General features: G+C 44.2%; 1 protein-coding gene across 4 annotated transcripts in view; it reads left to right on the plus strand.

The window, feature by feature from the left end:
* The first annotated feature begins 627 nt into the window (after nucleotides 1-627).
* The window catches only part of CLIP1 (CAP-Gly domain containing linker protein 1), a 122277-nt gene continuing 101567 nt past the window's right edge, over nucleotides 628-21337 (plus strand). For 2 of the 4 annotated variants that reach the window (XM_045073583.1, XM_045073584.1), the window contains exon 1: nucleotides 631-791. The gene's annotated coding sequence lies outside the window, so the exon portion shown is untranslated. Of the gene's footprint in view, nucleotides 792-21337 lie in introns of all 4 variants that reach the window. The other 2 variants (XM_045073585.1, XM_045073582.1) reach the window with 2 other exon arrangements.

The following is a 21337-nucleotide window of genomic DNA, read 5'->3' on the forward strand; positions in this document are numbered from 1 at the left end:
TTCACTCGCTGTAGGCGGCTCCTTCCAGGTTTTCCCAGGGATTCCGCACCGGGGGTCTTTCCCCGGAGAGAGCGGAGGGCAGAGACGACGCTCCTTGAACTTAACCTGCGGTGCGCAGCTCCTCCTAGCTAGTATCCAAGGATTTCTCGCCCCGGGTCTGGTCGAAAAGGAAAAAAGGAAAAAAAAAAAAAAAAAAAAAAAAAAAAAAAGAGAAAGAAAAAGTCAATCAGCCCCACGCTAGCAGGCTGTGGTCAGGACACTGAATGGAGCTCTCGGATGTGACCCGCCAATTCTGGGGACACTTTGAGAAAATGCGCCATTAACCGAAACCAGGAGAAGCCCCTCGGTCCGGGCCGCTGGGGGCTTCCCCCACGCCTCCCTCCCATCCCGGTCCTCAGTGGGAGCCGAGGGCTGGACGGCGGGCGCGCCGGGGCGGCTGGAGCGCGGCTCCCAGGCAGCGGCGGGTGCAGACAAAGAGGCGGCGGTGCCGGGCTCGGGCCGCGGCCGGGGGTGCGCGCGGAGCTCGGGGCGCGGGGCTCAGGCGCCGGGCGGCCCGGCCGGGGGGCGGGCGCGGAGGCCGAGCGCGCGGGGAGGAGCCGCGGCGGCGTCTTCTCCTGGCGGCGCGCGCCCGCCCGGCCCCGCGGCGGCGGCGGCGGCGGCGGCGGCGGCGCGTCACGCTCTCCCCCGCCCCGAGCCGACACGCCGGGAGGCGGGAGGCGGCGGCCGCGCGGCTGCTGCTGCTGCTGCTGCAGTGGGGCAGGTGGCGGCGACTGGCGGCGACCGAGGCGGCGGTGAGCGGGGCGCGGCGCGGGCCCTCTCCCCTTCCCTGGTGCCCTCCTCCCCTTCCCCCTTGCTCCCGGCCGGGCCCGCTCCCGTCCGCCGGGCTCGGGGCCGGGGGTTGGGGGCCGAGCCCGGCGTCCGGGAGGGCCGCGAGTGCCTCGAGCGGGCCGCTTCCGAGGGGACCCCGGGGGTCCCGAGCGGGTGGCCCTGGAGGCCGGGGGTCCCTGGGGTGCCCCACCGCGGAGCCGGAAAAGTAGCCGGCCCTGTCAGCGCCGAGCCCGGCCTTCCCTTCCTCCGTCCGCCTCAAGATGGAGCTTGGACTCCTTGCCCCTGCGCCGCCCCAGGCGCCGCTCCCTCCCGGGCTCCTCTCCCCTCGGCCCTGGGGGGCTTGGGGGCGGCCGGGACCCCGCGGAGGCCGAGCCCCGGCGGGACCTGTTGCCCCTGGGCGCTGCCGCCGCGTCTCGGGAGCGTTCCTCGGGCCCTGCCAGCCGGTGCCCGCGAGCCGGAACGGAGGGCACCCTGGCCCTGGCCTCCGTGCGTGCGCCGGCCGGCGGGCTGGCCCCGCTGGCCTCCGGCCTGCCTGGCCGTGGCTTTTGTCCCTCTCCCCCACGGCGGGACTGTGATTCTCGGAGAGGGTGGATGACAAGAGGTGACAAGGATTTCTGAAATAACACCACTGCCCCGTAACCCGAGCCTTCTCCCTCGGCAGGGGATTGGCTCGGAGGACAGATGACACTTGTTTAGAGGTTATTTTAAAAGCAGAGCCTTCGGATTCCCCTAATTTGGAGGTCCTGTGGTTCAAAAATCTGATTTTGATTTGGGGATAAACCCTGAACTCGGCTGTTTGTCCACTTCATGTGGCTTTCCCATCTGGCAGGAACCGAGCACCCCCCCCCCTTCACAGCCCCACCTCTGTGGTATGAAGAAATTCCACGTCAAGTCTGTAATCTTCTCCATACCTGTTTTTAGCAAAACTTGGTCACCAGTTACCGTATTTTAAAAGGAGGGTAGAGAAATTTGGATTTTTTTTTTTTTTTTTTTTTTTAAGCGACCTTGCCTTCTTCCTGTTTTAGGTTAGGACAGTGCCTGGCCAGTAAGAGCTCAGTTATTTGTGTTGCTGCTTTTGGGGTTATGATTCTGGTTGGTGTTACTGTTTTATTATTATTACTATAACCTGTGGTATCCACCAATCAGGAGAACAAATGTGTTTGGCTTTGGGGTTTAATGATAACCTTTTACAAGGATCCTGTTATGTTGCTCCTCAGCCTTGGGGCAGTTTTTTCCTCTGGAAATAGTAACAATTAACCTTTAGTGAGGGCTTCCTTTGGTCAGGCTTTGGGCAAGTCTTTTATGTTTTATCTCATTAATCAGCTTCACCCAAGGAAGGTGCTGTCATTATCCCCATTTTACACAGGAGGCATGGAAAGGTCAAGTACCTTGCTCAGGGTCATATAGCTAATAAGTGGGGGTGTCAGGATTTGAGCTCAGGTATTGACTCCAGGTGCTTAGTTATGAGATTAGTTTAGTGAATTCCTGGCCAGGAGCAAGGCTGGGCTTTATTATACCAAAGGAAGTAGACAATTGCTAGAACAAGGCTGGTGCTGGGTTTTTGACATTCACAGAAAGAGTACATCTTAGGCCTCCTCGTTCGAAGGAGTAAAAATAAAATTGAAACTGGGTGGGATCTCTTGTACGTATTGTCTGAAGATAGAGATCGTGCCCTCCCTACGTTTTCAAGAATGGCTAAGCCGACCTGGTTTCTGTTGTTTAGGAGTTTCAAATTTGGTGCCCTTCTTACTTGTATTAAATTTTTTAAAAAAAGATTTTACTTATTCACCTGACAGAGAGAGAGATCACAAGTAGGGAGAGAAGCAGGAGGTGGTGGGGCAGAGGCTCAACCCAGTGAGCCACCCAGGCACCCAGTGTTACCCAGTGTCTAACATTGAGTCTTTTGCATCCCATGTCACTCATACACATTAATACATGTGAACTTAACTCAATAATGTTTGACCCTTGCTTTTAAATACCGCCGCTTTTTAAATACTGTCTCTGCTGGGCTTCTAAGCCCAATAGATGATTAATAAGCAATGATCTGGTCCTCTTGTACTCCGTACAAAGGTGGGCATCTTTGAATTTTTCACTTTAACACACCCGGTGTTCCTGATTATTATTTACAGATGTATTTCTGGCCATATATGGCCACACAACACACACACACATACACACTTAATATATGTATATTTCATTCTGGGAATGTATATGGTAAGGATCTTTCACTTCAAGATTTTTATGAAAGTTAAAGAAAAAAAATTTTTTTTAAAGTAATCTTTACATCATTTGGGGCTCGAACCCATAACCGGGAGATCAAGGGCTGCGTGCTCCAGCAACCAAGCCAGCGAGGCTTTGGTTTCACTTTCTAGCACCCTCTGCGGGTTTCTGGAGAATACTGTGTTTGGTAAAATTGCAAATATGAGGTCAGTATGTTTTAAGATTGGCTTTAGTGGGCACCTGGTGGCTCAGTGGGTTAAGCCTCTGACTTAAGCTCAGGTCATGATCCCAGGGTCCTGGGATCAAGCCCCACATTTGGCTCCCTGCTCAGTGGGGAGCCTTTTCTCCCTCTTCCTCTGCCCCTCTGCCTGGTTGTGTGCCCTCTCTCAAATAAATAAATAAACAAAACCTTTAAAAATAAAAAGATTGGCTTAGAGAGGTCAAACCTAAAGAAAAAAGCAGAGGGTAGGGTAGTAAATTTACATGGGGATGGCTTAATATTTTTTTAAAAGATTTTATTTATGTATTTGACAGAGAGAGAGAATATAAGCAGGGGGAAGAGCAGAGGGAGAGGGAGAAGCAGGCTCCCCGCTGAGCAGGGAGCCCAGTGTGGGACTCAATCCCAGGACCTGAGCTGAAGGCAGACGCTTAACCAACTGAGCCACCCAGGTATCTTGAGATGGCTTAATATTAACATTAAAAGGAAATTTTGCTCAGTATTAACCAAAGTGAGACTTTTTAACCCCATGTAACTTTCTACTTTATCCCAATTATCAGCCTCTTCTTTTTTTTTTTTTAAGATTTTATTCATTTATTTGACAGACAAAGATCACAAGTTTGCAGAGAGGCAAGCAGAGAGAGAGGGGGAAGCAGGCTCCCCACTGAGCAGGGAGCCCAGTGCGGGGGCTCAATCCCAGGACCCTGAGGATCATGACCTGAGCTGAAGGCAGAGGCTTTAACCCACTGAGCCACCCAAGTGCCCCCCAATTATCAGCTTCTTAATTTTCTTTCTTGTACAAATGAGGTGTGAGGTCCAGTGTTTTTTCAGATGTTAAGAGTGGACAGTGTTGTTGGTTAGTCCCGACAAGCTGATAGTTCTTTACAGTGTTTTTGAAGTGTTGTGATATTCTCCCCAAAGGCAGCAGGTGGGGCTGTGGGGTACCTATCTGTGGGCTGTGTTAAGTCTCATTTGGTATTCACACAACAGATATTTATTGAACATGGCTCTGTGCCAGGTGCTGTTCTGGGTGCTGATGGTATAGCAATGAATAAAACTGAGATCTTTGTTCTGGAGCCCTCTTCAAGGAAGGGAGGAATACAATAACCATTTAGATAAAAAATATTGTATGTTGTACAGTGTTACATGGTATGAAAAAAAATAAGTCAGGGAAGGGGAAAAATGTAGTTTTGGGGACAAGAGTTAAAGTAATTGAAATTTTTGGTAGGGTGGCAAGAGGAGACCTTGAGGAGACTGGGACTTCAGTTAAGAGCTGGAGCAAGTGAGGGAATGTGGATCCCTGAGGGAAGGGCACAGTAAGAAGACGGAACAGCGAGTACAAAGGTCTTGAGGTGGGAGTTTGGGAGGGGATGGATGATTGAAGGCCATATAGTTTGTAGTCCTTAAAATATGTATCTATTAAAATATTTTAAAATAGTGAAAGATACAGATAACGTTCTTGATTTTGTTGAAGAAGAAGTTAAATATGTGGGAGCATATGAGGCTCAAAGAATTTTACCAACTTGTCTAAAAGGCCACATGGCTAGTGAATACAGAGCTAGAAATTGAACCCTGCTTTATGGTATTTCAAGCAATGTGCAGGGTATGTTGGCAATGGCACCTTAGCACCAAAAAAGGTACTTGGTGTTCAGAATTGCTGTGGAGTGTATGCTTTGCTATTTGTATGCAGGATCTTTGCACAACCCTGGAAGGCCTTGTAACTGACATTTGCATATATAGCTTTTTCCTGGAATTGTGCTCCTGGCAGTGAAGCCTTCCTTTTTAGTCTTAAAAGTTTCATGGTTCAAAAATCTCTGTTTAATATAAACCTTCATGTAAGTCTCTTCAGTCTTAATTGGAAAGAAAGCATTGTCAGTATTGTCCTGGATGTGAATTTTTTAGATTACTGTTTAGGGAGGCTTTAAACTATTACAGCATCTTATATATTTTTAATATATGTAGTGTATGTTTCCCATGTACATGGGACTCAGAGAATCCATATGCTTTAAATCAGCATTTCAGTTACAATGCTCTTTTAAGGGAAAACAGATTGACTGATGGTACTACACAAGAATTTCAAGTAAGAGCGACCTCTTTAGATTTCAGTCAGGAACAGAGAAGGTGCCTTTTTTTTTTTTTTTTTTTTTAAGGTTGGCAGATAGTAATTAACCAACCTTGGATTTGGCTAAGAATTCTGGGTTAATATCCTGGTCTTGGCATCCAGTGCCAAGGAATCTTGGCGACCATTAGTGAAGAGATTTTTTTTTTTTTTAAGCTCCATCTGGCACTTCCAGAAGGACAGATTCCACTAGCACTAACTCAATGGGTGGGTCTGGTTTTTAATTATCTTTCTTAAGTGGTTCAGCAACAAAATCTTAAAACTATTCTTTGTGAAATCTTTGAAAAGAGGAACTAGTCCTATTACAGAATCCCTACTGGGAACTCTCTTTGGTATCTCTTTTTCTGGGGAAATGCATTCTCTTCTGTCTCTTCTCAGGGATCCTAATGAGAGTACAGACCCTAATGTTTTCTGCCCTGATGTTTTGCGTAAGCATAAGGTCTAATATACTTGCGACTCAAATCAAGTAGTTTGATATTTGTATTCGCCTTTGCTTACTGACGTCTAAGTATAGCTTGGATTAGATCCCAGTTAAACCCTGCCCATTCTTCATACTTAAAATTGCCGAGTCCTTGATTTACTGGATCTTCTCCGAAGTTAAAGGCCTGAAGATCCAGATGTTCCGGATGTACAAATCACCTGAAACTTGGGTTTGATGTATAAAGGGGTGGCAACCATAATGAGATTTTTTTTCTCAGATCCTACACATCTTAGTTGGGTAGTGCATTGAAATATTTGGCATATTTTCTCCCCCTCTCCCCTCAGGAAAGAAAGATAAGCGATATTAGGGATATTTTCCTTAAATTCTTGTAAACAAATCTTTTGACCTCCTGCCTTATCTCTAACTGATTTACTCCTAAGAGTGATATCTTATTGGAGACATTATGTTCTAATACCTTAAGGCAGGAAGGATCCTATTAGACTTCTCTTTTCCGGACTATGGAATAAATAAGTTTTATAGGCATGGTAATTTTTTCTTTTTTATGGCCTAAGTGAAAGAAAACTATTATCATTAAGTTTTTTTCACACATGGGTGACTAGAAAAAACTGTGTATCTTGAAACAGTTCTGTTGTACGGCATATATGGCTTATTTAGGTTGCTATATTGAGAATCTAGTTGCAGAGTCAAACTTAGATCTTATTTTATTTTATTTTTTTAAAGATTTTATTTATTCATTTGACAGTACAAGCACGGGGAGCATCAGGGAGAGGGAGAAGCAGGCTTCCCGAGGAGCAAGGAGACTGATGCGGGGCTCCATCCCAGAACCCTGGGACCATGACCTGAGCCAAAGGCAGACACTTAAGTGACTGAGCCACCCAGGCGCCCCTCAAATCTAGATTTTATTTTATTTTTACTTTTTATTTTTAAAGATTTTATTTATTTACTTAACAGAGAGAGAGGGAACACAAGCAGGGGGAGTGGGAGAGGGAGAAGCAGACCTCCCACTCAGCAGGGAGCCCGATGTGGGCCTTGATCCTAGGACCCTGGGATCACAACCTGAGCTGAAGGCAGATGATTAACCGACTGAGGAACCAGGCGCCCCGGTCCTTATGTTTTAATAATATATATTAGTTGTCTTATAATATGTGGGTTCAACGCATAATGTATAAAACAAACACATACAGGGATGCCTGGGTGGCTCAGCTCATTGGGCGGCTGCCTTTGGCTTGTGTCATGATCCCAGCATCCTGGGTTGAGTCCCACATCGGGCTCCTTGCTTGGTGGGGAGCCTGCTTCTCCCTCTGCTTCTGCCTGCCATTATGTCTGCCTATGCTCTCTCCTCTCCCTCTCTCTCTCTCTGACAAATAAATAAATAAAATCTTAAAAAAAAAATAAAAGTAAAACAAACACATACAAAACAGAAAAAAGCAAGTTACCCATAATCCCACTGCCCAGAGAAAATCATTTCAGTGTTTTAGAGTATGTCCTTCCATCTGAATTTATATTATATTTTTAATTAATTAAAAGTGTAAAATTTTCACTGGTAATACTCTTAGCAAACCAGTATGAGAAATCAGAACTACACTTAAGACGTTTGAGGTCCTGGATTTGCTTCAGCCTCAGTTTGAGCAAATTGCTTAACCCCTCTCTGGTTGTTGCTCTGTGAAGTGGGGTAAGACCTGTCCTGTCCGCGCTGTGTGGTTGCTGTACTAATGGAAGGAATTCGGCTTTGTTGAACCGACTGTTAGGTGGTAGCTGTATGGCGGAGGGAGTCCAGGCTTTCAGATGCTGAGTCGACCAGGGAACATGAAGACAAAGGAAAGGCGAGTTCTGTATCACTGGTTTCCTTTGATTGTTTTGTGCGTGGTTAGGTTTCTAGAAAAGCTTTTCGGGTGAATATGGCCAATAGAAAGTGTCCTGTGTGTTTGGGGAGAAACCTCCAGAAATGCCAGTTTATCAAACATCTGTTGTGTTCAGAAGGCTCTCCAGGAGCTCTGTGTCTCACGAGTGAGACAGCAGGGGAACCTAAGGTGGGACCTGGACTGGCATCACTTCTTAGGGTTGGCTGTGTGTGTGTCTGGGAGGGAGTCCAGGAAAGATTCCCACATAGGAATCAGCACTTGTGTTTGCTATTGATGGAAATCTGGGGTTTTGAAGCAGGGATAGTTTAGGTAAGACATCCAAGACCAGACTGAGCAAAGATAATGAGGCATAAAAGTAGCACGTTGAGGCAGTAGTAGCAGATAGTCTGCTGTTCTGTGTTTGAGGGTAAGTAACAGGAAGTAACACTGAAGTGTGCTTTACATCAAGGAGCGGCTTCCCTGCCCTGATGAGGAGTTCATCCTACTTGTCTCCAGCAGTAATCACTGAGTTTTCTGCAAGTTTCTGTTGTTTGGTCAAAAATAGTGGCTCGTAGGTGGAAAACAGGAAAAACTGCTGGGTAAACGGTCTTGTTCCCGCAAAACTGGGCCACTGTCACCACCATCAGTTTTAGTATCTTTTCTTCATACCAGGAAGAAAGTCTGTATTCCCAGCCCTGCAGTCTGTCTCTACAGACTTGCCCGTTCTAGACATTTCATATAAATGGAATCATACAGTATGACTGACTGACTTCACTTAGCAAAACATTTTCAGAGTTTATCTGTGTTGGAGCATGTGTCAGTTCTCCATCCTTTTTAGGCTAAATCATTTTCCATTGCTTGGATATACCACCTTCTTGTTGTTCATCAGCTGATGGACATTTGGGTTGTTTCACTTTCTGCCTATTAGGAATAACGCTATTTTGAGCATTTGTATTTGTGAGTGGACTTACGTTATCATTCATCTTAGGTGTATAGCTAGGAGTGGAATTGCTGGTTCATGTGTGTGCTCTACCTTTTGAGGAACCACACAGCAGTTTTCTAAAGTGATTGTGCCATCAGCAGCGAGTGAAGTTCCATTTTTCCCACATCCTTGCCAACTCATTCTGGTTTATTTTATTTATTTATTTTATTTATTTATTATTTTATTTTATTTTCGCGAGGGTGAAGTGCTGTATGACATTTCACTGTAATTTTTATTTGCATTTGCGTCATGACTAGTGATGTTGACTCCTTTTCATGTGCTCATTGGGCATTTGTCTAGCCTCTTTGGAAACTATACCAATTGTCTTTTATTTCGACCTCACAAATATTAAGTGTAAAAACAGCGTGCAGAACACTAGTATGTTAGTGTTTAGCATAAAAGTATACAAAAGCATACTGACTGTCTTCTTTTCCAGTTATTTTTATTGTGGTAAAATACATGTAAAATTTACCATTGTAACCATCTAAAGTTTACAGTTCAGTGATGTTACCTTCCTGTTGTGCAGCTACTGCCACCATCCGTTTCCAGAACTTTCTTCATCTTGCAAAAGTAAAACTCTGTATCCATTAAACACTAGATGTTCATTCCCCCTCTCCCTGTCTCTGGCAACCACCATTCTGCCTTCCGTCTCTTCTGTCTTCTTCCGTCTCTGAGGACTTTGATGACCTCATATAAGTGGAATCACACTACTTGTCTTTTTGTGAGTGACTTACTTCATTCTGCATGATGCCCTCGAGGTTCATCCATGTTGTAGCCAGGGTCAGAGTTTGTTTCCATTTGAAGGCCAAATCCTTTTCCATGATATGTGTAGACCATGTTCTTCTGCCTGTCGGCTCATCTGTCCATGGGTACTCGGGGTGCTTGTATGTTTTAGATACTATGAGTAATGCTGTGAATGTGGGCATACAAATTCCGCTCTGAGACCCTGCTTTTGGTTCTTTTGGATCTGTATCCAGCAGTGGAATTGTTGGGTCATATGAATTCTTTTTACCTTTTGAGACACCGCCATTCTGTTTCCACAGTACCTGCACCATCATGCGTTCCCAGCAGCCGTGAGAAGGGCTCCAGCTTCTCCACGTCCTCGCCAACCCTTTAATTTCCCGATTTTGGGGAGTAGATTTTTGGGAGTAGTCGTCCTAATGGGTGTGAGGTGGCATCTCCCTGTGATTCTCATTTGCATTTCTCTAAAGATTTGTGAAGTTGAACATCTTTTCATGTGCCTGTTGGTCGTTTGTGTATCTTTGAAGGAATTGCATATTCTAGTCCTTTGGCGAGTTTTAAGTTGAGTTTTTGTTGTTGAGTTCACCAATTATCTTTTATCTTATGTATCTGTCAGGCATTTATTGAATACCTATTGTAGGGAACTAGCCTAGATGTTGGAGATACAGAGTTGAGTAAAACAGGCACACCTCTGCCCTTGGGGAACGCAGGGCTTGTATGGAAGTTTGTCCTTTGCCGCAGCAGATCCTGGCTCTGTTACTTTATGAAGACCTCCTGCCAACCACTTAACCTTTTGGAGCTCAGTGTTCTCATCTGTAAAATGGGGATTGTAGCTACTTCATGTAGTTGCAGTGCAGATTAAATGAATTAATGTGTGGAAAACTCAGTAAATGTTAGAATACTTCTTTCCCTTTCATGTAGTCTCTGGTGTCTTCCTGGCTGCCTGTTGGTAAGGAAGTTAGGTGTCAGTGCAGTTTTCTTCTTTCATTTGAGTCAGAATGGGGAAAAACCCACTTCTACCCGTATGGGAAATTAAAACCTGTCTTCCTGGCCATGTTTTTGAGTTAGTTTGAGTAGGAGTGCCTTGCCATTATTAAAGGGCACGTTTTTAATGAACAGTTGTCACTGAAGAAGTTGTAATTTATGAGGAGTTAAATATTCAGGGAGAGGCATCTCCTGCTCCTCATGTCAGAACTCGTGCCTTGCCAAATTTAGGCCCTTTGTATGTTTGTCAGTTTTATTTCCCAGAGTTTAATTAAAGGTGAAGTTTTTCTTTTATTTTTATGATTTTTAACTAATGTCTACACCCAACGTGCGACTTGAACCCACAATCTGGAGATCAAGAGTCACGTGCCCCTATGGACTGAGCCAGCCAGGCACCCCAAAGGTGGTCTGATAGGACCTACTCTGTGTCTGTATGGAAGATGACCTAAGCAGGGAAAAAATAACCAACAACGAAACTGGGTATTAAGTTCCAAATGAAACTATTTCCTAGTCTCTGTTTATAGTATCTAGGGTGCTCATACAGAAAAGCATCTTAGGGACTCGTATGGAAAATGAGTAGAGTGGTATCTTCTCTTGAAGTAGCCAGGTGTCCTTCAGTACTGTGAAAACAGAAATGTGATTTCTGCCCCCCTTTGGATCTGAAAATCTATATAGCAAATATTAAATTGGCTTATTTGCAGAGTAAAAACAAGAGGGATTTTGTAAGAGGAAAAAAAAACAAGTAAGTAATTGTTTTGTGAGTTATCTTTGTGCCTTTTTCTTGTTCAGAACAAACAGCTGGTGTGTGTTTGCTTTTAGTATGGGCAGGATCTGACTGTTGAAGGGGAAGAGATAGTATGCTTTCATTCTTTTGTGAAGATTGGAAAGGGACACCAATTTTAACCTGCCTGGGGATTGACTCCTCTCCCTGCTGTATACAACAGCTTAGAAACTTCTGTTCATCAGCACTCTTTAGGGTCAGGAGTTTCTGCTCTGGAGATTGAGGTTTTATGTCCTAGACTCTTAAGTAACTGGGACCTTAACAAGTGATTTCACTTTTTAGAGTCCATTTCCTCAGTGGTAAAATGAGGAAGTTGAACTAGATTGCTAAGGTCTCTTCTGAGTTTGAAATTTTATGATGCTATATTAAGCACATTTATGCCTTTTGACACGTTAGTATAATTGACTGCTGTCGACCTATTAAGTAAGTTCTTCTGGGAGACACTAACCAGGTCTAGCAATTTCTGTCCTTTTTAAGATCTTTCTCCAAGCTGGTGGTATTAGAGTTATAGAGTCACAGGAATTTTGCAGAAATTTGTGTAAATGAGCAAAATAGCTCAAATTATTCAGCTTTCCATGTTCCCTTTTTACAATTTTTTTTTTTTTTTGCAGATGGAGGAACTTGGGAGGCTGCATATTTTCTGTTTAAGTAACAGGAACATAAAATCTCCACTCAAACTTAGCTGTACAAAGACATTCATAATTGCAGGCGGTTGCATCATGACATAGAGTTTCATCTTCTAGAAAGATTGCCTAATGCTCCAGATCTCTGGCTTGGTTGGATTTTGGTCCCCCTCCTTCTCCTTTTTAAAACTGTTACAGGCTTTGAAATTCTGGGTACAATTTGTATTCTGTACTATGTCATACACTGAGTCTTAAAAACATGATTTTCAAGCACAGAATAATTTTTGAATTGGTCATGTCTGTCTGTTGATACCCTATTCTGACTTCATTCAACATACACATCCTGTACTGAGTCTTCAGTCACTTAAAATTCTACTTCTGACTTTGATAGATGTAAAATTTTCTGTTTACCTTCAGTAACTTATTATATGATATTCTCAAACCAGCTACCTAAGGTTGGTAGACTGATTTTATGAATTGCTTTGTAAGGCCCCTACCTTAGAAATTGGAAGTACAACAATTCAAATGTGGCACCATTTGAATTAAGGAGTCAGTTAATCTCCTGATCCTTCCTGGCTTGTGTCCTTTAGTGTCTAAGTGTGCTTTTCACATTGATTTTTTTTTAAAGATTTTTAATTTATTTATTAGAGAGAGAGCAAGCAAGCATAAGCAGGAGGAAGGGCAGAGGGAGAGGCAGACTCTTACTGAGCAGGGCCTTTTAAGGGGCTTGATCCTAGGTTCCTGGCATCCTGACCTAAGCTGAAAGTGGACACTTAAGTGACTGAGCCACCCAAGTGCCCCTCACGTTGATCCTTTTAAGCAAACAGTGACTACACTATTTACTTATCTTTTATCTTTTGTACTCTATCCTTGCTAGATGTGTGCACTTTGTTTTTAATTTTTGTGTTAACTTTAAAGCTGTTTGACTCTGGTTTGTTTAAAAAGTTACATCATGTATTGTGTATTTTGCTTGTTCTCAGTCTTAGGCTTATGCTACTATATATTAAACATTTTTTTGAAAGATTTTATTTATTTGAGAGAGAGAGAGAGAGGGACAGACAAGAGCATAAGCAGGAGGAAGGGGAGTGGAAGAGGGAGAGAAACAGACTCCCAGTTGAGCAAGGAGCCCGACGTGGGGCTCAATCCCAGGACCCTGGAATCATGACCTGTGCTGTAGGCAGATACTTAACTGACTGAGCCACCCAGGGTCCCTATATTAAACATTTTTTATACTTTATCTCAGTATTTCATGATACTCTGTTAAGAACGCCACTATTTTCAGATGCTCTGGCCTCCTGAACAGATTGGAGACATTGTCCGCCCTTTTAGGTTTATACCTTGGGAAGACAGAGTCAGCCCTCAGGAAGATGGATTCTCTTTCTCTTCTTTCCACTCTGCGAAATTGTTCTCTTCTCCTGTACGTTTGTTTCTGACAGGGCTGCGTGGCCTTTTCCCCTGGCTGATCTTTTCAGTATTCCTGAGTCTTTTAATCCTCTGCTAGAGTTGGTGGGGTACAGAAACAGAGGAGGGGCAGTTTGGAGTTTCCTCGTACTCATAGGCACCAGCCTTCCTAGACTTACCGCTCAGGTTTAAGACTTTATCCTGTTACCCTGTAAGCCAGTCACTTAGTTGCTGCTGAAACCAAATGGCCCCGGACTCCTCCTTGCTCTTCTCTCTGGTTAACCTCACTTGTTATGGCCCTGATTCGAAGCGATGGATCTGGGGCCTGTGCCCGGAGCTGTGTTTGGTGACCTCTCCTACGTTTTCCCTCTGCTCAAGGGGCTAGCTTCTGGGAGGTCAGCTGGCCTTAGGCAGCTTCATGTCACTCATCAGTTCATACCAACTGACCCTCATGTGCTTGACAGATACTCCACTCTGGAGGAGATGCTCTCCATCCCCCGACCAGTATTCTGTGTCTTCATTGAGAAGACAAGTTCCTCAAAAGTTAAAATGTGGGACAGTGTCTTTTCTTCCCTGGGTCTTAAATTTTAAATTATAGCCACTAGACTTCAAAGTCAAAGACAATTTGCTAAAGTTTGGGGGATAAAAATATTGGATTAGTAAGACATGAATAACCGACTGCAGTTAACCCTTAGCGTCTCTAATGTCCTGCAGTTTTTCCCTCCAGTCCCCAAGCTTGTCTTTTCACATGTTCTGATCTCTCCAATCCTCAACTCTGCCTTGGTTTCTTACAGTCAGAAAGGCAGCAAAAGCTAAGCATAATGCTGCTGCAGTAGAACAATGCTCTCATTCCTCTCTTTGTACTTGATGTGCTGCCTCTGCGATATTGGCCTTACATCTGCCAGTCACTAACTCTCCGGTTCCTCTCGTGATTCTTGAGACTCACTTATTAAATTTTCATCCGTAACTCAATCTCTGCACTTTGCTTTGAGTTTTACTGGCCAGCGCTTTGTGCTATAAGCAGGTCATCTTTATACATTATATATCCCCTGTCAAGCAGATACTTATTTTTTTATTTTAATTTTTGTTTTTTAGAGAGAGAGAATATGCATGCACACACACTCTCAAGCTGGGAGATGGGCAGAGGAAGAGGGGGAGAGGGAATCTTTTTTTTTTTTTTTTTTTTTAAAGATTTTATTTATTTATTTGACAGAGAGAAATCACAAGTAGATGGAGAAACAGGCAGAGAGAGAGAGAGGGAAGCAGGCTCTCTGCCGAGCAGAGAGCCCGATGCGGGACCCGATCCCAGGACCCTGAGATCATGACCTGAGCCGAAGGCAGCGGCTTAAACCACTGAGCCACCCAGGCGCCCCGGGAGAGGGAATCTTAAGCAGGCTCCGTGCTGAGTGCAGCCCCAAGACCCTGCGATCATGACTAAGCCAAAATCAAGATTTGTATGCCCAACTGAGCTACCCAGGCATCCCTCAAATAGATATTTTTAAAAATTTTTAAAAAGATTTTTTTTATGTATTTATTAGAGAGAGAGAGGGAACACAGGCAGGGAGAGTGGCAAGGAGAGGGAGAAGCAGGCTCCCTGCTGAGCAGGATGGGGGGGCACTCCATCCCAGGACCTGGAGATTAAGATCTGAGCCAAAGGCAGATGCTTAATCGACTGAGCCACCTAGGCGCCCCAATTGAATAGATATTTTAAAGATCCTCTTACTGGGGCGCTTGCGTGGCTCAGTGGTTTAAGCCTCTGCCTTCGGCTTGGGTCATGATCTCGGAGTCTTAGGATCGAGCCCCACATCGGGCTCCCTGCTCGGCGGGGAGCCTGCTTCCCCCTCTCTATCTGTCTGCCTCTCTCTGCCTGCTTGTGATCTGTCAAATAAATGGATAAAATCTTAAAAAAAAAAAAAATCCTCTTACTATAAATGCGTTACCCCTTTTTAATCTTAACAATTAAATTATTCAGTTTTATATTCAAGATTTTACAGGATTTTTCCTTTTCTCACATGTGTGTTTTATGAAGTTGGAAAGATGAATGTTGTACACCCAGGGGGATTTAAAGCAACTGGCAACTTATTACTGATGCCAGGAGGAAGGCCACTTCATTTACATTCTACCTTAAGCATGTGTTCTAGACCTATACTGTCCAGTACAGTAGCCACATATGTTGAGCACTTGAAATGTGGTAAGTCCTAGTTGAAATGTGCTGTAAATATAAAATACCCAATGGGTTTCAAAGACTTAGTAGGAAAAAAGAATGTGATACAGCTTCTTAAATTTTTTTAAAAAGATTTTATTTATTTATTTATTTATTTCAGAGAGAGAGAGAGCGCAAGAGCACAAGCAGAGGGGAAGGGCAGAGGGAAAAGGGAGAAGCAGGCTCCCCACTGAACAGGGAGTCTGATGTGGAACTTAATCCCAGGACCCTGGGATCATCATCCCAGCCCAAGGCAGATGCCCCACTAACTGAGCCACCCAAGTGCCCCAATCTGTTAATAATTAATATTGATTACATTTTGAAGTAATATTTTGAATATATTCGGTTAAATAAAATATTATTTCCAGTTTTTAGTTTTCTGAACATAATTACTAGGTAATTCCAAAATTTTGGATTTGTCTCACAACATATTTTCATCAGATAGTGATGTTCTAGAAAGTATGCTAGTGTCAACAGGGATAATGATCTAACTTGAGACTCAGAGCTCTTACATACCCTTCACTAGAGGTAGTAATTGAATAGTTTATATAGCATCATTGACCTACTTTTAAAAAGAACCCCCAGGTGGGAAACTGTATTGCTGTCATCTTTGTCAATGGCTTGGAGATAGTAAGATAGAGTTACTTGGTGCTTTAGTTTGAAAATTGCAGATTTGCATCATTTTATGGGTTGTTTTGATGTTGAGTCAGTTTAGAACTTTTTTGAACTCTTCCTGTGTACCAAATACTTTCTTATGTCCGTTGGATGCAAAGACAGATCTCACCCCTGACCATGAGGAACTTAGTCATCGTGTGCTGTGCAAACAGGACAGGAGTGGGATTCCTTGTTCATTAATAGAAGACCTGCACAGTGGCTAGTGGAGGACCCAGAAGGATGAGCTAGGCAGGGACAGTCGCCAAGAAGGACCCGGTAAGGAGGGGATGCTCTGCCTGTGTTCTTTCAGAGAATGTCCGGGGAGGAACGTGCAGTGCAGAGCAGTAAGGGCTTTGCTGTATGAGCAGCCCATCCTCGGGAGGTGACTGCTCTTCCCATCCCAAGAATGTAAGCTCAGCCCAGCCAGGAAAGATGTGTTAAATTGGCCCCAGGCAGGCCTGTCAGCTTATTGCTTGGCTTTTGGTGCTCCTGGGTGAAGTTGGAATACTTGACCTTCTTTGTTTTACTCAAAAGTGAAAGTAAATACATAAATGCTCTTCAGTTTTGTCTTCTCCAGGCCTTTCTGTACATAGATACGAATGTGAATGAAATCGAAAGAGAGAATAAAATCGAATGACTTGTCTTTCTTTAGTGGAAACATGAGTCAGTTTGGAAAGCTACCAGAGTGTTGTGTAAGTGTTTTCAGTGGCTGAAGCAGACCGGCTCGGGTTACACTGCATCTCCCCTGTTGGGGGTGGGGGACAGCAAGTGACATAGCATACAACAGACACTTACATAACCATGACTCCAGGGGACAGGATTAAGCTGTGAATGAACCTCCCAGACTCCGGAATATGATACTAGAGCACAGCCTTTGAATTTTTCTCTAAAGCTGGACTTGAAAATGAGCTTCAGAAACACTCCAACTAGACTTTCCATTACCCTCGGAACTTCTTTACCTTCCCTTCTGTTATTAAGTTCATGAACTCGGATCCTTTTAGAATTAGAAGGGAGCTCAGAAGTCTCAGAGTGCGGCTGTCTGTAGGTAAGTCTTCTAACCTGTCTGGGGCCGGATTTTTTCGCCGTCCCCCGCAGGGCACAGTGGAGACCTGGGTCTCCAGCTGTCCCTCTACCAAAGCATGTGGCCGTCTTCCCGGGGCTCAGTGCCAAATGCCCTCTCCTGGCAGATGACTTCATTGCAGTCTCAGATTCTTCAACTCTCCTTTGCCTCCCAACAGAATTTCCAGAGTTAGTAAATAATGGAGGGTTTTTGTTTTGCTCATAGACACAGTGGACCATGAGGGGACTAGGTGAGCTGTGGGGATGTGATTTGCCTGGGAAGCTGCCATGCTGTGCTGGATGGTGCCAGGTAATGCTGAGCTTGCCTGGAGCTGATCTTATCAGACAGGTCTCTCTCCACACATGGCAGAGTGCTCTTACTGTGGCAAAGTTAGCCACAGTGGCTTTTCTTCCACTCTGGACCCTTGCCGTCTCGCTTAGGGAGTTTGGATTTGAAATCCAAAACAGTCAAACCACGAAAGGATGGAGTTGGAAATGGATCTGACTTAGTGACCTCTAGTTACAACTGAGGATACCGAGGTCTGGGAAGGAGTTAAAGGCTAATTCAAGGTCATCCAGCCAGGATGGAATCCAGGTGTTCATTTTTTAGTCTAGAAATGTTAGTTTTTTTGGTACTTTTTTCTAAAGCCAAAACTTTTTTTTTTTTCTTTTGAGATTTAATTTATTTGACACACAGAGAGACAGGCAGAGTGGGGGGGGAAGAAGGCTCCCCACTCAGCAGAGAGCCCGATGCGGGACTCGATCTCAGAACCCTGAGATCATGACCTGAGATGAAGGCAGAGATTTAACCCATTGAGCCACCTATGCGCCCCCTAAAGCCATAACTTAAAATAATAGTAAATGAAAATAACAAAACGAAAATGAGTAAACAAAACCTTTAAAAAAATCAGAGAGGAGTTATGAAGAATATTATTCTTTTTGTTTGAATGAGTTATACCGTGTTTATTTTGGGAACTGCTTGTTTTGAGGAATCGCTTGTTTCTGTAAACTGCTTAAGCTTCTTTTAGGTTATGAGGGAGAAGGTGAGGTTTAGATTTTATTAAAATACTTCCTATAAGAAAAACTTTACATTATGGAGAATTTCAGATGTGCACAGAAGTAGAGAAAATACTGCCATCACCTAGCTGAACAGTTGTCAACTCATCGGTCTTAGCTCACGTAAGTTTTAGTATGCTGTAATCAGACTTGTGTGTTTTTTGCACCTGTTTTGCCCTTGACAGTAAAATGCCTTTTTGCCCTTAAAAAAAAAAAAGATTTATTTATTTGAGAGTGAGTATGTGTGTGCTTGTAGCGGGTAGAGGTAGGAAGAAACCCAAGCTGATTCCATGGTGAGCAGGGAGCCTACGTGGGGCTTGATCTTACCACCCTGAGATCGCCACCGCAAGATTAGGACCTGAGCTGAAACCAAGAGTTGGACATTCAACTGACTGCACCACCTAGGAAAATATAGTGCTTTTAAGAAAATATAGTATGTTTATTTATTATTCATGTAATTATGTTTTTTTGTGGTATGAAGTATTTTCATCTCAGCTGCTTGTCTTTTTTTTTTTTTTTTTTTTTTTAAAGATTTTATTTTTTTATTTATTTGACAGAGAGAAATCACAAGTAGATGGAGAGGCAGGCAGAGAGAGAGAGGGAAGCAGGCTCTCCGCTGAGCAGAGAGCCCGATGCGGGACTCGATCCCAGGACTCTAAGATCATGACCTGAGCCGAAGGCAGCGGCTTAACCCACTGAGCCACCCAGGCGCCCCTCAGCTGCTTGTCTTAAGAATTTCTTCAGTTGGGCACCTGGGTGGCTCAGCCGTTAAGCATCTGCCTTCGGCTCCGGTCATGATCCCAGGGTCCAGGGATCAAGGCCCACATTGGGCTCTCTGCTGGGGGGGTAAACCTGCTTCTCCCTCTCCCAGTCCCTCTGTTTGTGTTCCCTCTCTCCCTCTCTCTCTCTCAAATAAATAAATAATCTAAAAAAAAAAAAAAAAAGAATTGTTTCTTCAGTTGACTTAGTAGATTGTAAAGCTCCAAGCAAAGTTTCCCTTTTTTTTTTTTTAAGATTTTATTAATTTATTTATTTTTAACGTAATCTCTAGGGGTGCCTGGGTGGCTCACTGGTTTAAGCCTCTGCCTTCCACTCAGGTCATGATCTCAGGGTCCTGGGATGGAGTTCCCAGTCCGCTGTCTGCTCAGCAGAGAGCCTGCTTCCCTCTCTCTCTCCCCCTGCCTCTCTGCCTACTTGTGATCTTTCTCTGTCAAATAAATAAATAAAATCTTAAAAAAAAAAAAAAAATCTCTACCCCCATTGTCGGGCTTGAACTCACACTACCCAGAGATCAAGAGTTGCTTGCTCTATCGACTGAGCCCACCAGGCGCCCTTAAGTTTTTTTTTAATCTTTGTCACCGTATTAGGTAAGAAGAGCTAGCTGCTCTAACAGACCCCACCGATTTTGGTGACTTAAACAGGTATAAGTTTTTTTTCAGTTATGGAAAAGTCCAGGGTGGGTTTTCTGATGGAGGACGGGAAAGAAGGGATTCAGGGAACCTGGCTTCTCCTAGTTGTGACACCACCGACCTCAAGCCCTGCTTCTGCCGTTGCCCAGTTGGTCTCCAGCCCACCAGCGGAAGAGCTGGGATGAGGGACCACACAGGGAAGATCTTAGGGGCTGGCCCGGGCGCGGCCCACCGCCCCGCCCCCGCTCCCACTAGTAGGGGGGCACCCCACCCCTCGCGGGCACCTCGCATCCCATTGGCTTGGCTCCATCACGTGACCAACACCGAGTTGCAAAGGGCCCTGGGAAATGTGGTCTGGGACTCCAAGAAGACCAAGAAATCAGCTTGGTTTACACCTGGCTATTCTGTGTGCATATCCACTTGTCGCGCTGCCCGTGTGTGCTGTATTTATGTTCCTGTGTGGAAAGCAGCACAGTAGAGTGTTTTCTTTGTGGTTGAAGCCATTTTACTATGTCTTAAAAATCTTTTTCTTCCTGCTTAAGAAATGCTATCAGTTCATTAAATAAAACTTAACAAACTCAAGAAAACACAAAGAAGACCAAAAAACCACCACTAATCCCATCACCTGGAGATAATTATTAGTAATCCTTTGTAACATTTCCTTTCAATTCATTTTGAATTTCAATTCATTTTTTAACATCAAGCATTTTTAACTGCTTAGAAATAACAGTAAATTTTCGTAATTCTTATTTTGTGCCTGGCCCATGAACTCCAGAACTTCTAAGAGGGGGAAGCTACAGCAGTTACCAGTAGTCTGGAAATTTTGCCCTTTCTTAGCAAAAATACATGATTGCAGAGTTGTGATGAGGCTTTATGCTTTGGGCATTTTTTTTTTAATTTATCAAAGATTTTATTTATTTGACAGGCAGAGATCACAAGTAGGCAGAGAGGCAGGCAAGGAGCGGAAGGCAGAGGCTTTAACTCACTGAGCCACCCAGGCACCCCCCCCACACACACCCCGGGCATTTTCCAAAATTAACTTGTAGGTTACCCATCTTAATCCTCATTCCTCTTAGTAAATAGAGTAAATATTGGAGCTGGCAAAGTTAGATTGTCAAGGCAGAGGTAACATTTTAGGTTCATGATTCACTTCCTACTCAGTTTTCAGAATTCTTAAATACTGTTTAATTTTCAGGAGAGAATACTGAGAAAAGGTGTTTGAAACTGAGCCAGAATTAAAACTTGCCAGCTTGAAGTACATAAAAATATATTTCTGGTGGTGAGGTGAGAACTTAGGGTGGATGTGCTTTTCTCTGTTTACCTGCATTGCTTGTTCTGGTTGGCAGTCCAGAAAGATGCTGCTTGTCTCAGATGGGAGAACACTTTGGGATAAGGTACATTTCTTGAGTCATCAGCTCCAGTTTCAGGGATGTAGAACCATCTGGGTTTTTTGTTGTTGTTGTTGTTGTTGTTGTTAAGTAAGCTCCATGCTCAGTGTGGAGCCCAATGCAAGCCCAAGGCTTGAACTCATGATCCTGAGGTCAGGACCTGAGCTCAGATCAAGAGTCAGATGCTCAACCAACTGAGGTACCCCTGAGGGACCCCTGGTTTTTCTTTAAAGTGGTGAGGTTGAGGTTGTGTCTTAGAGGCAGGACCACATCAGAATTCTTCTTTGTGATGTCATCATCATGACTTCATAGGCAGGGCTCCTCAAATTGTTTGTGCACCTTTTGGCAGATATGAGCTGAGGCCTGGCCTGATTCTACAGACACCATGA

Source organism: Mustela putorius, unplaced genomic scaffold (assembly GCF_011764305.1).
Source record: "Mustela putorius furo isolate JIRA1106 unplaced genomic scaffold, ASM1176430v1.1 tig00537248_pilon_pilon_pilon, whole genome shotgun sequence".
NCBI classification, from domain to species: Eukaryota; Metazoa; Chordata; class Mammalia; order Carnivora; family Mustelidae; genus Mustela; species Mustela putorius.